The sequence below is a fragment of the Callithrix jacchus genome, chromosome 1 (genome assembly GCF_049354715.1).
Source record: "Callithrix jacchus isolate 240 chromosome 1, calJac240_pri, whole genome shotgun sequence".
NCBI classification, from domain to species: Eukaryota; Metazoa; Chordata; class Mammalia; order Primates; family Cebidae; genus Callithrix; species Callithrix jacchus.
Window position 1 is genome coordinate 143,837,997 of NC_133502.1, and position 9,573 is coordinate 143,847,569.

A 9,573-nucleotide genomic window follows, 5' to 3' on the forward strand; every position below is an offset into this window, starting at 1 on the left:
ATCAACACCCAAGAAGCCTCCTGGTGGTGGTCAAGGCCCTTCTGGGGCTGGTTCCCATGGAGCTTCCCAGCCACATCTCCTACTGCTGGCATCCTCCCCTCAATCCACTCCACCCACCACAAGCCATGTTCCAGGCCAACCACACCACCGGCCTTTCTGCTTCTCCCAAGAGCCGCAGACCCCACAGCTGCACAGCAGGGCTGGGTGAGCCCCGGGGAGACTGGTGTGGAGGCCAGGGCTCTGCCACTGGCCAGCTGTGCGGCGGCATCCTCCCCGCATTTCCATCTCTCATGCTGTTTTCTTCATCCAAAACACCATCTTCCTTCTCTTTCTCGTGTCCAATTCTACGATTTGTCAAGACCCAGCTCAAATACCACCTCCTCCAGGAAGCCTTTCTAGATTAATCATCCCAGCTGAGAGCAGTCCTGCACTGGTCTCTGAGTTCCCAGCCCTAGGTCTATCACTGCCCATGTCCAAGGGCACGCAGATTCAGGGCTGTCCGTGACCGTATCTTGCTTCCCCCTGCCGTGGGGTCTGGCTCCTCCTCTACAGCGGGAGCCAAGGCTGACCATCTGTGACTGACAGGTCCCCGCGGCCCCGCCCCCAGCCCAGGGCCCTGCCCACAACGTGAATGCAGACCTAGTGAGCACTAAGCGTGCCCAGCAGATGTTCCTTGATCCAGCCCCTTTCAGAGTCAGAACAGAAAAGGTCATGAAATCCATGCCAGAAAGAATTAGCGAAACACCCTGATCTTTGCTAGAAACATGGAGACAGAGAGGCAGAGACAGGAAACAAAAAACAGAAAAGAGAAGTGGGCTGTGTTTGCTGCAGGGACCACTGTGCAGGTCCCATGAGTGAAAAGGGACACTGGTTATCTCCAGAGCAGCTTAGCACTCACCCCCAGGCCTCAATATACCTCCCCTGCCACATAATGACTGCACTCAGTCCGGCTCACTTCAAAAGAGCACAAACATAAAAGCTAAAATAAAAACACACACATTTTCTAAAGGGAGAAGCAAAAAAAGAGCAGGAGCAGGCTGAAGCTGGGTGAGGCAGTTAGGAAGGCTCTAGCTTTTCTCCTTAGCACCTCTTCTCTGCATCCATTTGGCCACTGGCGGATGCTTGGTCTGGAAACCTGAAGAGTTTCTTTGAATGTCCAGAATGTTGCCAGAAGCCCCCATCCCAGGGCCTAACACACCCGCCCCAGGTTCTGCAGAGTTCAGTGGGAATAACATTGAATTGCATTCCCAGGAAAATCCAACTCACGTATTTGTGATAAGAGTCTAATAAACTCACTATGTTCTCCAGTGTCCAGCCTCAACTGGGCTCGTACACGCAGTCATACACACTTTCCACGGTTCCACTTGGAGCAACTTCAGAGTTGGAATGAATGATTTAAAAGGTAGCCCATGGTAGAAAGTAACATTTCTCCCCAAGTTTCTAAAGTTTTTCACTGTCCATCTACTCTAAATTTGGGGAAACTTACCTTAAGCTTTGATTTGGGGACTATAGTTTACTTTTAGACCCGTATACTGGTGATGCTCTGCATTTTGGTAAATCCATTCAATTCAGCATCCACTGTGGTCCCGCTCCATTCTGAGCCCAGGGCTAGGCCTCCAGTAGGGCATACTCAGTAAAATGTGCCTACGGCTTCAGTCCTCAGGGGACTCTCTGAATTAAAGGAAATTCTTAGACCCAAAACTAGACATTCAGGTGCCAGAAAAAGGCAAGGTGGATTTAGAAGCAGGATAGAAATTGAAATTCATTCTAGCTAGGGTATCCAGGAAGGCTTCCTGTAAGAAGTGGCTGTGATATGGGCTTCAGAGGACATCCAACTGTCATTATTTAGTGGGTACCAAAATCTGTCCCATCATCTGCCAGCCCAGGCTGCATTCTTGAGTCAAAGTGTACTGCCTCTGTCCCCAGGGAAGGAGTCCTCACTTTTTTCCAAGCAAGAGGCCAGTAAGCAGGATGCACACAGTGCTGGCACAGAATGAGCCACAGAGACACGACTCTCCCTGGTTTCAACTCCCCAACAAGGTGGCTGAGATTGTAGGACACTGGTCGACAAACCCAGGACCCCTGACAGCTCTGAACCATGTCACAGTTTTTGTTAATAACTGTAGAATGGAGAGCACTGATTTCTGAGCAGGTACTGAGGGCAGCAGTGGCTGCCACTCCGTGTTGGTAACTGGCAGGATACCAACATTGAATTGTGTTCCCAGGAAAATCCAACTTACGTATTTGTGGTACATGAAAAGCCCCTGGCTGTGCAGCCAGTCAGTCCTGGCCAAAGCCCAGCAGCCACTTAGCTGGGCAGCCTCAGAGAAGTCTCCTGAATCTCTGAGCCTGAGTTCCTAATTTGCAGTATGGTGATGACAACACTCAGAGGACTAAATAATGGTGCATTTCAAAGCCCTCTGTGAATTAAGAAGTATTATACAAATCTGAGGGACTATCTGATGCCTACGTCAGTCCTTGGCACATCGCACATGCTTGTGTGTCTGTTGCAAAAACAGATACACCAGGGCTTGTTTTTTGTTTGTTTTTTGTTTTTTTTTAACAAAAATTTTATTTCCAGATGTTCTCATATTGCAACTAATGCCTAAAATTCTTGATTGTAAGGAAAGCCTCAAACTTGGAGTCTGAACCCCTGATCTTCTTCTGTCTCTGCCTGTCCCTTCCAGGTTCAGTTAGCCTCAGTTTCCCCAAATGGATGCTGGCAAGGTCGGAAACAGACAAGATTGGTTTCCAGTCTTTCTGCCACTAAGGAATAGTTTTCCTCCCCTCCATTTCTGCCCAAATGACTTTTTGCTTGCTTAAATTATGAATCCAACCCCATACCTTTAAAAAATGTTCTATGAGGCTTTGTGTGTGTGGGGGGGCAAACAGACAATTTCCACAAGGCTAAAACCTGCCTCCAGCCCCTATTACTGGCTCCAAAAAATATTTTGCTCCAAAAATGGCCCAGCCCTTTCCAGCTTGGAGACCCTCGCACCTCCTGGCACATTCCCAAGGCCTTTGGGAACTCCTTCGCTCAGCCCGAAGCTGACTTACTTTCCTGTGGCCCAGACCTTGGCCTGTCCCTCAGAGCAGCCAGGGGTCCTCCTCGGAAGAAATCATCTCCCCGGGCTCGGCGCTGAGGCCTGAATGTCCCGCAGCTGACTAATGAGATGGAGGGTGAAGGTGTCATACCTTGCTGGGAAGTCGCAGTGCTAGTCCCGACCTGCACTGCCTGCCATCAAATTTTAATGCTTCTGCTGACATATTTATGGAAGGCCTCACCAAGTGTTTGCGAGGAGACCAGACAAGATTTACCTCCACAATTACCACCACCACGCTCGGGCTTGGCTGTGTGCTGAGAACTCAGCAGCGCAGAGGCCCCACTTTCCCCTGTGCCCCAAGGAACGCGCTCAATTCTTTGCACCCTTCCTGCCCCCAGCAAGCCAGTCCTGGGGCCAGGGGAGGCGGAGATGAATCAGACACGGTCCCTGCCCACGGAGAGCCCACAGTCTGCGGGAGGGGCGGGCGCGCACATAAATTACTTGCAACCCTGGGAGGCTGGGGCCAGTGCACTAGTGCAAGTACAAGAGGCTGGTGGGGCTGAAGTAGGGATGGGAGAGTTATTTCCCCTAACAGAGTCAGGGTCAAGGAGGACACCAAAGACCCAAGCTGGGCCACCCAGCTGCTTTGGCTCTCCTGGTCACTCCTCTGCTTGGAAGAGCTCTCGGGGCCTCTCCCTCCCTTCCCCTGCCAGTCTGAGGATCTCGGTGGCCCCTCTCCTTCAGCGTCTGCACCCTATATTAATTCCTTTTGGATTCATTCCTTTGGGAGAGCGCTCCCAAGGCTGACTGACAATGGGATGGGCCCCCCACCCATTCCCTGGCTCCTTACCCTTCCTCACTGTGTCCACAGATTCCTATAAGTGTTACTGCACTGCCGGCAAAGCTGCCATGAGGAGAAGCAGAGGCAGGCAGGAATAAGGCACAGTGCCCGGAGCCAGTGGCTCTCAAGCCCTGCTGCACATTAACAATCATCTGGGAAGCTTTAAACATCCAGATGACCAGGTCACATCCCATACCTGCTCATAAGGAGCTCAGGTGAGAGGGGGCCGATCGCAGTATTTGTCCCAACTTCCAAGGTGACGCCAATGTACAGCAGGTTTGAGAGCCGAGGACAGCACTCAGTACTCATGTGCAGCATGAAGGAGCAGCCTCCTGCGCCCACCCGAAGCTCTCTCAGCCAGAATCTGCTCTGTGAGGTGATCCCTGATGGTTTGGGTGCAGCACAGTTTGAGAGGCACTGATCCATGTTAAAGAGCCTCCCCAGCATCCTCAGAGGCAGGCTGGTGTCCAGTCCCCATGGCCTCCGAAATGGGGCCCCTAAGGAGGCTGACTTCTAAGCAGGCAGCCACCATAAGCTGACCACGAGGAAGGGCTGGCTTCTGTGGGGGACTCTAGGCAGGCCATGTGGCAGCTGCCACCATTACTCAGTGAGCTTGACAGGGCCATTCCAAAGAGAGAGCTGAATTAGGACAAGACTCATGGCTCCCGAGGCCGGACCAGGAGGCAGGAGCCCAATGCAGTCCTGTGCTCATGAAGAGCCATTTCTTCTAGGAGACCTAGGGGATCATATGGATCCCCTGTGACCAGTCCACACACCTGGCTGAGAGGCGGCTCTGCAGGGAGGGCATCGCCAAGAGGAGAGGGGAGGGGAGGGGAAGGGACGGGAGGGAGGGAAGATATCTTGGGAGGCCAAGGAAAGAAAAGTGAAGAAACCGCCTAGGAGAGCAAACGCAAGGCTCAGTGGGAGGGAAAGATGTCTTGAGGAGCCTGCCGCGGACAGCGGCATTTTCATCCATCCATTCATCCACCAGGCATTGACTGAGGGCCTACTAGGTACCAGGCACTGAGGATACAGCCCTGAACAAAGCAGACAACAGTGCCTGCCCTCATGGAGCTTATATTCCAGCGGTATGACAAAACAATAAACCAGGCAAGTCAAAACGAAGCGTCTGGCATGCTAGAGAATGATGCGTGCTAAAGAGAAAACACAAGGCAGGTGACAGAATAAGACATGTTGGGAGGAGGTGGGGTTTTAGATGGAGTGACTAGGACGACTCCACTGAAAAGGCGACTTTTGAAGAAAGAAGGAAGGAAGTGAGAGTTTGCCGTGTGAATATCTGTGGGAAGAGTCCTCCAAGCAGAAGGAACTGCGAGTGCAAAGGCCCCGAGGCAGGAGTGTGGGTGTGTGTGGGTGAGACAACCAGGACGCCTGTGTGGCTGGAGAGAAGGCAGAAGGTGGGGGGAAGAGGAGGCCAAGGAGGGAAGTGGGGTGGGGGAGACAGGTCCGGACATTGGCATCTGCTCTGAGTGTGCACAGGAGGGATGCACAACAGGCTCGCTGCGGCATGTTGTTGAGGATAGACTAAAGGAGCAGGCCGGCAGTGGGGAGACCAGGAAAGAGGCTGACCTTCCCACTGACGGGACAACTCTGGCCCTTTCAGGTCTAATGCCACAAGACTGGGAAGGGCCAGGCCACGTGGCTGTGCAGAGGGTCAGCTGGCCAAAGCCAAGTGCACTCCCTGAGCGGGGCCAGGTGTGTGGGGCCTTCTGGCGGAGGGAAAGCGCACTGGATTCCCGGCTCTGCATGACCTTGGGCCGGCCCCTTCCTCTCGCTGAGCCTGTCACAAAAGTCGTAAAAATGGGTACCTACGGGGTTGTGGTGAGGATTCTATGAAAGGATGGGAGTGGAAGCTCTGGGTAAACTGAGGAGGGGTGTGGGTGCGGAGTCCTGTCTGCCACACACCAGGAAGCGAGAGGACGATGCATCCCGATTCTCCACTAGGGGGCGCCTGGGCAACTCTCTCTCCCGCAGCAATGAACTTTGCAGGCAGCAGCCTGGCCTCCCTCATTTCAGAAGTCCCCAGCACCGCTCTCTGGGGTGGGAACAGATGTGCCCCTGAGCGGTCCTCATGCTGCCTGAGATCCTGTGGTTGGCAGGACATGTTCTCTCCAAAAGGTGTTCAGCACAGCCCAACAGCAGCCATTTGAGAGGTTGGCACGTGGAGCCCTAACATTCCAACATGCCATGACCCCCCAGTAAACGAAAAAGAAGATGGACAGGAAGCCAGGCACAGGGGCTCATGCCTGTAATCCCAGCACTTTGGGGGGCCGAGGTGGGCGGATCACCTGAGGTCAGGAGTTCAAGACCAACCTGGACAACATGCTAAAACCCAATCTCTACTAAAAATACAAAAATCAGCTGAGTGTGGTGGCGGGCATCTGTAATCGCAGCTACTTGGGAGGCTGAGGCATGAGAATCACTTGAACCCAAGGGGCGGAGGTTGCAGTGAGCAGAGATCACACCATTGCACTCCAGCCTGGGCAAAAAGAGCAAAACTCCTTCTCAAAAAACAAACAAACAAAACGGAAAGGAAAAGCAATATGGGAAAGAGAAGCCACCCCTGGCTGGGGGCGTTTGGTTTGAAGCAGGCAGGTGGGTGGCTTTGGGTTCAGCCCTGCCCAGGTTTGCATGCCTGTTTCCCATCTCTGTCCACCGGTTCTTTAAGGTGGCTCCTCACATGTTCACTGGGCATCTGCCCTGTGCCATGCTGTGTGCTGGGAGCAGGTGGGCGGTCCTGCAATGCAGCAGAAACTCAGGCTCCCACCTACTCCCCAAAGAGGTGGGAACCAGTGAGGGCTTATTAGGGTGTCTCTCACCTCTTCACCTCTCCATTTATCTGAAGATTCAAAAGGCCCAATAAGATGCCCTTAAAACAGACCAAGGGGGCAGGGCAGGCACGCAAGGAAGGGTAGGTTGTTCACTGCACCAGAGTCATCGGCTGACTGGACAAGTGGGGACTGAGGTCCAGCCTGCTCTCCACACGCCACACCCTATGTCCTGCTCTCCACACGCCACACCCTACGTCCTGCTCTCCACACGCCACACTCTAAGTCCTGGTGTGGGGCCTCATCTGCTCAAGATAAGGAAGGAACAAGGTGGGGACAGCCCAGGGGAAACTTTGAGACAAACCCTATTGCATGACCTCTCCCTCCTGCAGTAGCTGCTTCACAATGCTGTCATTGATCAGGGGAGGAACAGAAGGATGAATACAATGGATCTATACTTAACCTTATGTTCTTCCCCTGATCAACGACAGCAGGTTCTTTTCTTTCAATCTGCGTTTATCTTAGTCTTTTATATTTTAGAGACAGGGTCCCACTCTATCGCCCAAGCTGGAGTGCAGTGGCACCATCATAGCTCACTGCAGCCTCAAACTCCTGGTCTCACATGAGCCTCCCGCCTTGGTCTCCCAAAGTGCTGGGATTACAGGTGTGAGCCACTGTGCCCAGCCTCAACCTACATTTATTTAGTGTCAATGATGTGCCAAGTACTGTGAGAGGCACAAATGATCGGTCGGGTGATGTCATCATGCCTTTCACCAATGTGGAAGCCAAGACCCAGCACAATTCAGGAACATGCTCTGGGGCACACTGCCAGGCAGAGGCAGGCTCCAGCTTTCAGGGTCCTGTGTTTTCACTTGTTAAAAGGGCTCTAGAACCCATGAGTCTGCTAGGCTCAAGATCTCAAGTGATCTTGGTACTATCACTTGGGCAAGTTACTTAGTGCAAGCTGATGCCTCCACTTCTTACTCTGAAATGGGACAACATCAACAGCAGCCTGGTGGGGGCGCTGCAAAAAATAGGCAGGTCGGGAATGAAAGGCAGTTAGTTCGGGGCTGACATATAGACATGCTCAGTAGGGCCGGGCACGGCAGTTCACACCTGCAATCCCAGTGCTTTGGGAGGTCAAGGCAGGTGGCTCATGAGGTCAGGAGTTCGAGACCAGTCTGGCCAACATGGTAAAACCCTGTCTGTACTAAAAATACAGGTGGCATGCACCTGTAGTCCCAGCTACTTAGGAGGCTGAGGCAGGAGAATCACTTGAACTCGGGAGACGGAGGTTGCAGTGAGCCGAGATTGCACCACTGCACCCCAGCCTGGGTGACAGAGCGAGACTCCATCTCAAAAAAGAAAAAGAAAAACAAACGAAAACAAGTGCTCGGTAGATGTCAGCTATGGCTGTGAAGCAGGGCCTCCTCCCTCCCACTTCTCCTCACAGGAGCCCTGGGGGGAAGACCAGAACCATGCAGGCTGAGGTTCAGAGACAGGAAGGTGACTTCCCTGAAAGGCTGGTAAACCTACAGACAGGACTAAGGCCAAGGGTGCCGAGTCCTGGTCCATGCAGCTTCTCAGCCTCCCTAATTTTCCACTAGAGCCTGAGGAGTTCCAGGAGTGGACCTGGACAGAGATGGTCCAGGTATGGGGGAGGGTGAGGAGGGATGTATTAGGTCAGTACTAAAAGACAAAGAGGGGGAACAGGGCAGAACTTGAACTTGATCCTTGTGGATGATCCAGGGGGGAGAAGGTTGTCCAGAGTCCTCACGGGGCCACTCTCAGAACCCACCAGCTGTGAGAGTCTCTGTGCCCTAACCGGACCCTGAATCAGGAGACCCCAACTCCACCCTCACCTGCCCCCATCACCCCAGGCCAGCTAAGGCTGGTGGGCTTGAGCGTGGGCCAGCCTCCCGCAGCAGCCCACCTGCCTGCCTGCCGCCTCCAGCCCGGCCGGCATGGTGGCAGGCCCTGCCTCTCCCCTGGGAGCCCGCCGCCAGGCCTGATGGCGCTGACGGAGGGAGGGAGGCCGCCAAGCTGTCAGTCTGGAGGTGCCCCTCGGAGCCCCTCCTGGCTGGAGCGAGGAGGGTGGGCCGGCGCCGGAGCCGGGCTGTCAGGGCCTTCACAGAGACGAGGCCGGAGAGGCGCTGCCTGACAGCTCGCCCACCGAATTAGGACCATTTGCATGCTAATTTCCAGCACTCTAACGGGCTGGCAGGCGGGCTGGGGTGTGGAGAGTGTGCAGAGAGAGGCGCCGCAGCATCCCCGCCCGCGACGGAACAATGCTTGACTGATCTAGCTGCGTTAACGAGCAAATTATGGTAATTTTGTTATTACAAATGCATAGAAATTTCCAAAGCAGGCAGCCATTCAGGGCAGCTCCCTGCTCCTCCCCACTCCTAAATACAGAACCCCCTATTTGCACACACGGCCAGGTACCCAATTCAGACTATGATTTCCAGGGGCTTCCCTTAGTTTGCCCAGGGAGGCCCAGGGTGAGCCCCGCCAGAGCCGAGCACTGCTCAGGGCATCCATCAGGGTCAGCAGCCCTCAGCTCAGCCCACATCTTGCCATCTACTGTCCCCCGTAGTCTCTGCCTAGCCTCTGGGCCTAGCAATCCCGCAGAACCTCCACATGCAAGCTGGTTTCTTTCCATCTGAGAAGGTAGCACGTGTGATTCTCCTAGGTCTTGGGAAATTTACTCAGTCATTTCTGTGCCCATTCTTTGAACTAGGCCCAGCACCCAGGAGGGACTCAGGGACTGTTGTTGGATGGATGAATGAATGAGTGAAGGAAGGAGTAAGGAAAGGAAGAAAGGAGGGAGGGCAGAGGGAGAGGCTGGGGAGAGAGGGAAAGAAGGAAGAAACGGAGGAAGACCGGAACTATCCCACCAATG

General features: G+C 53.8%; 1 protein-coding gene across 1 annotated transcript in view; it reads right to left on the minus strand.

Annotated features, from left to right (window-relative positions):
* PAX5 (paired box 5) overlaps positions 1 to 9,573 on the minus strand; it is a 185,314-nt gene that overhangs the window by 23,682 nt on the left and 152,059 nt on the right. The window lies entirely within an intron of this gene.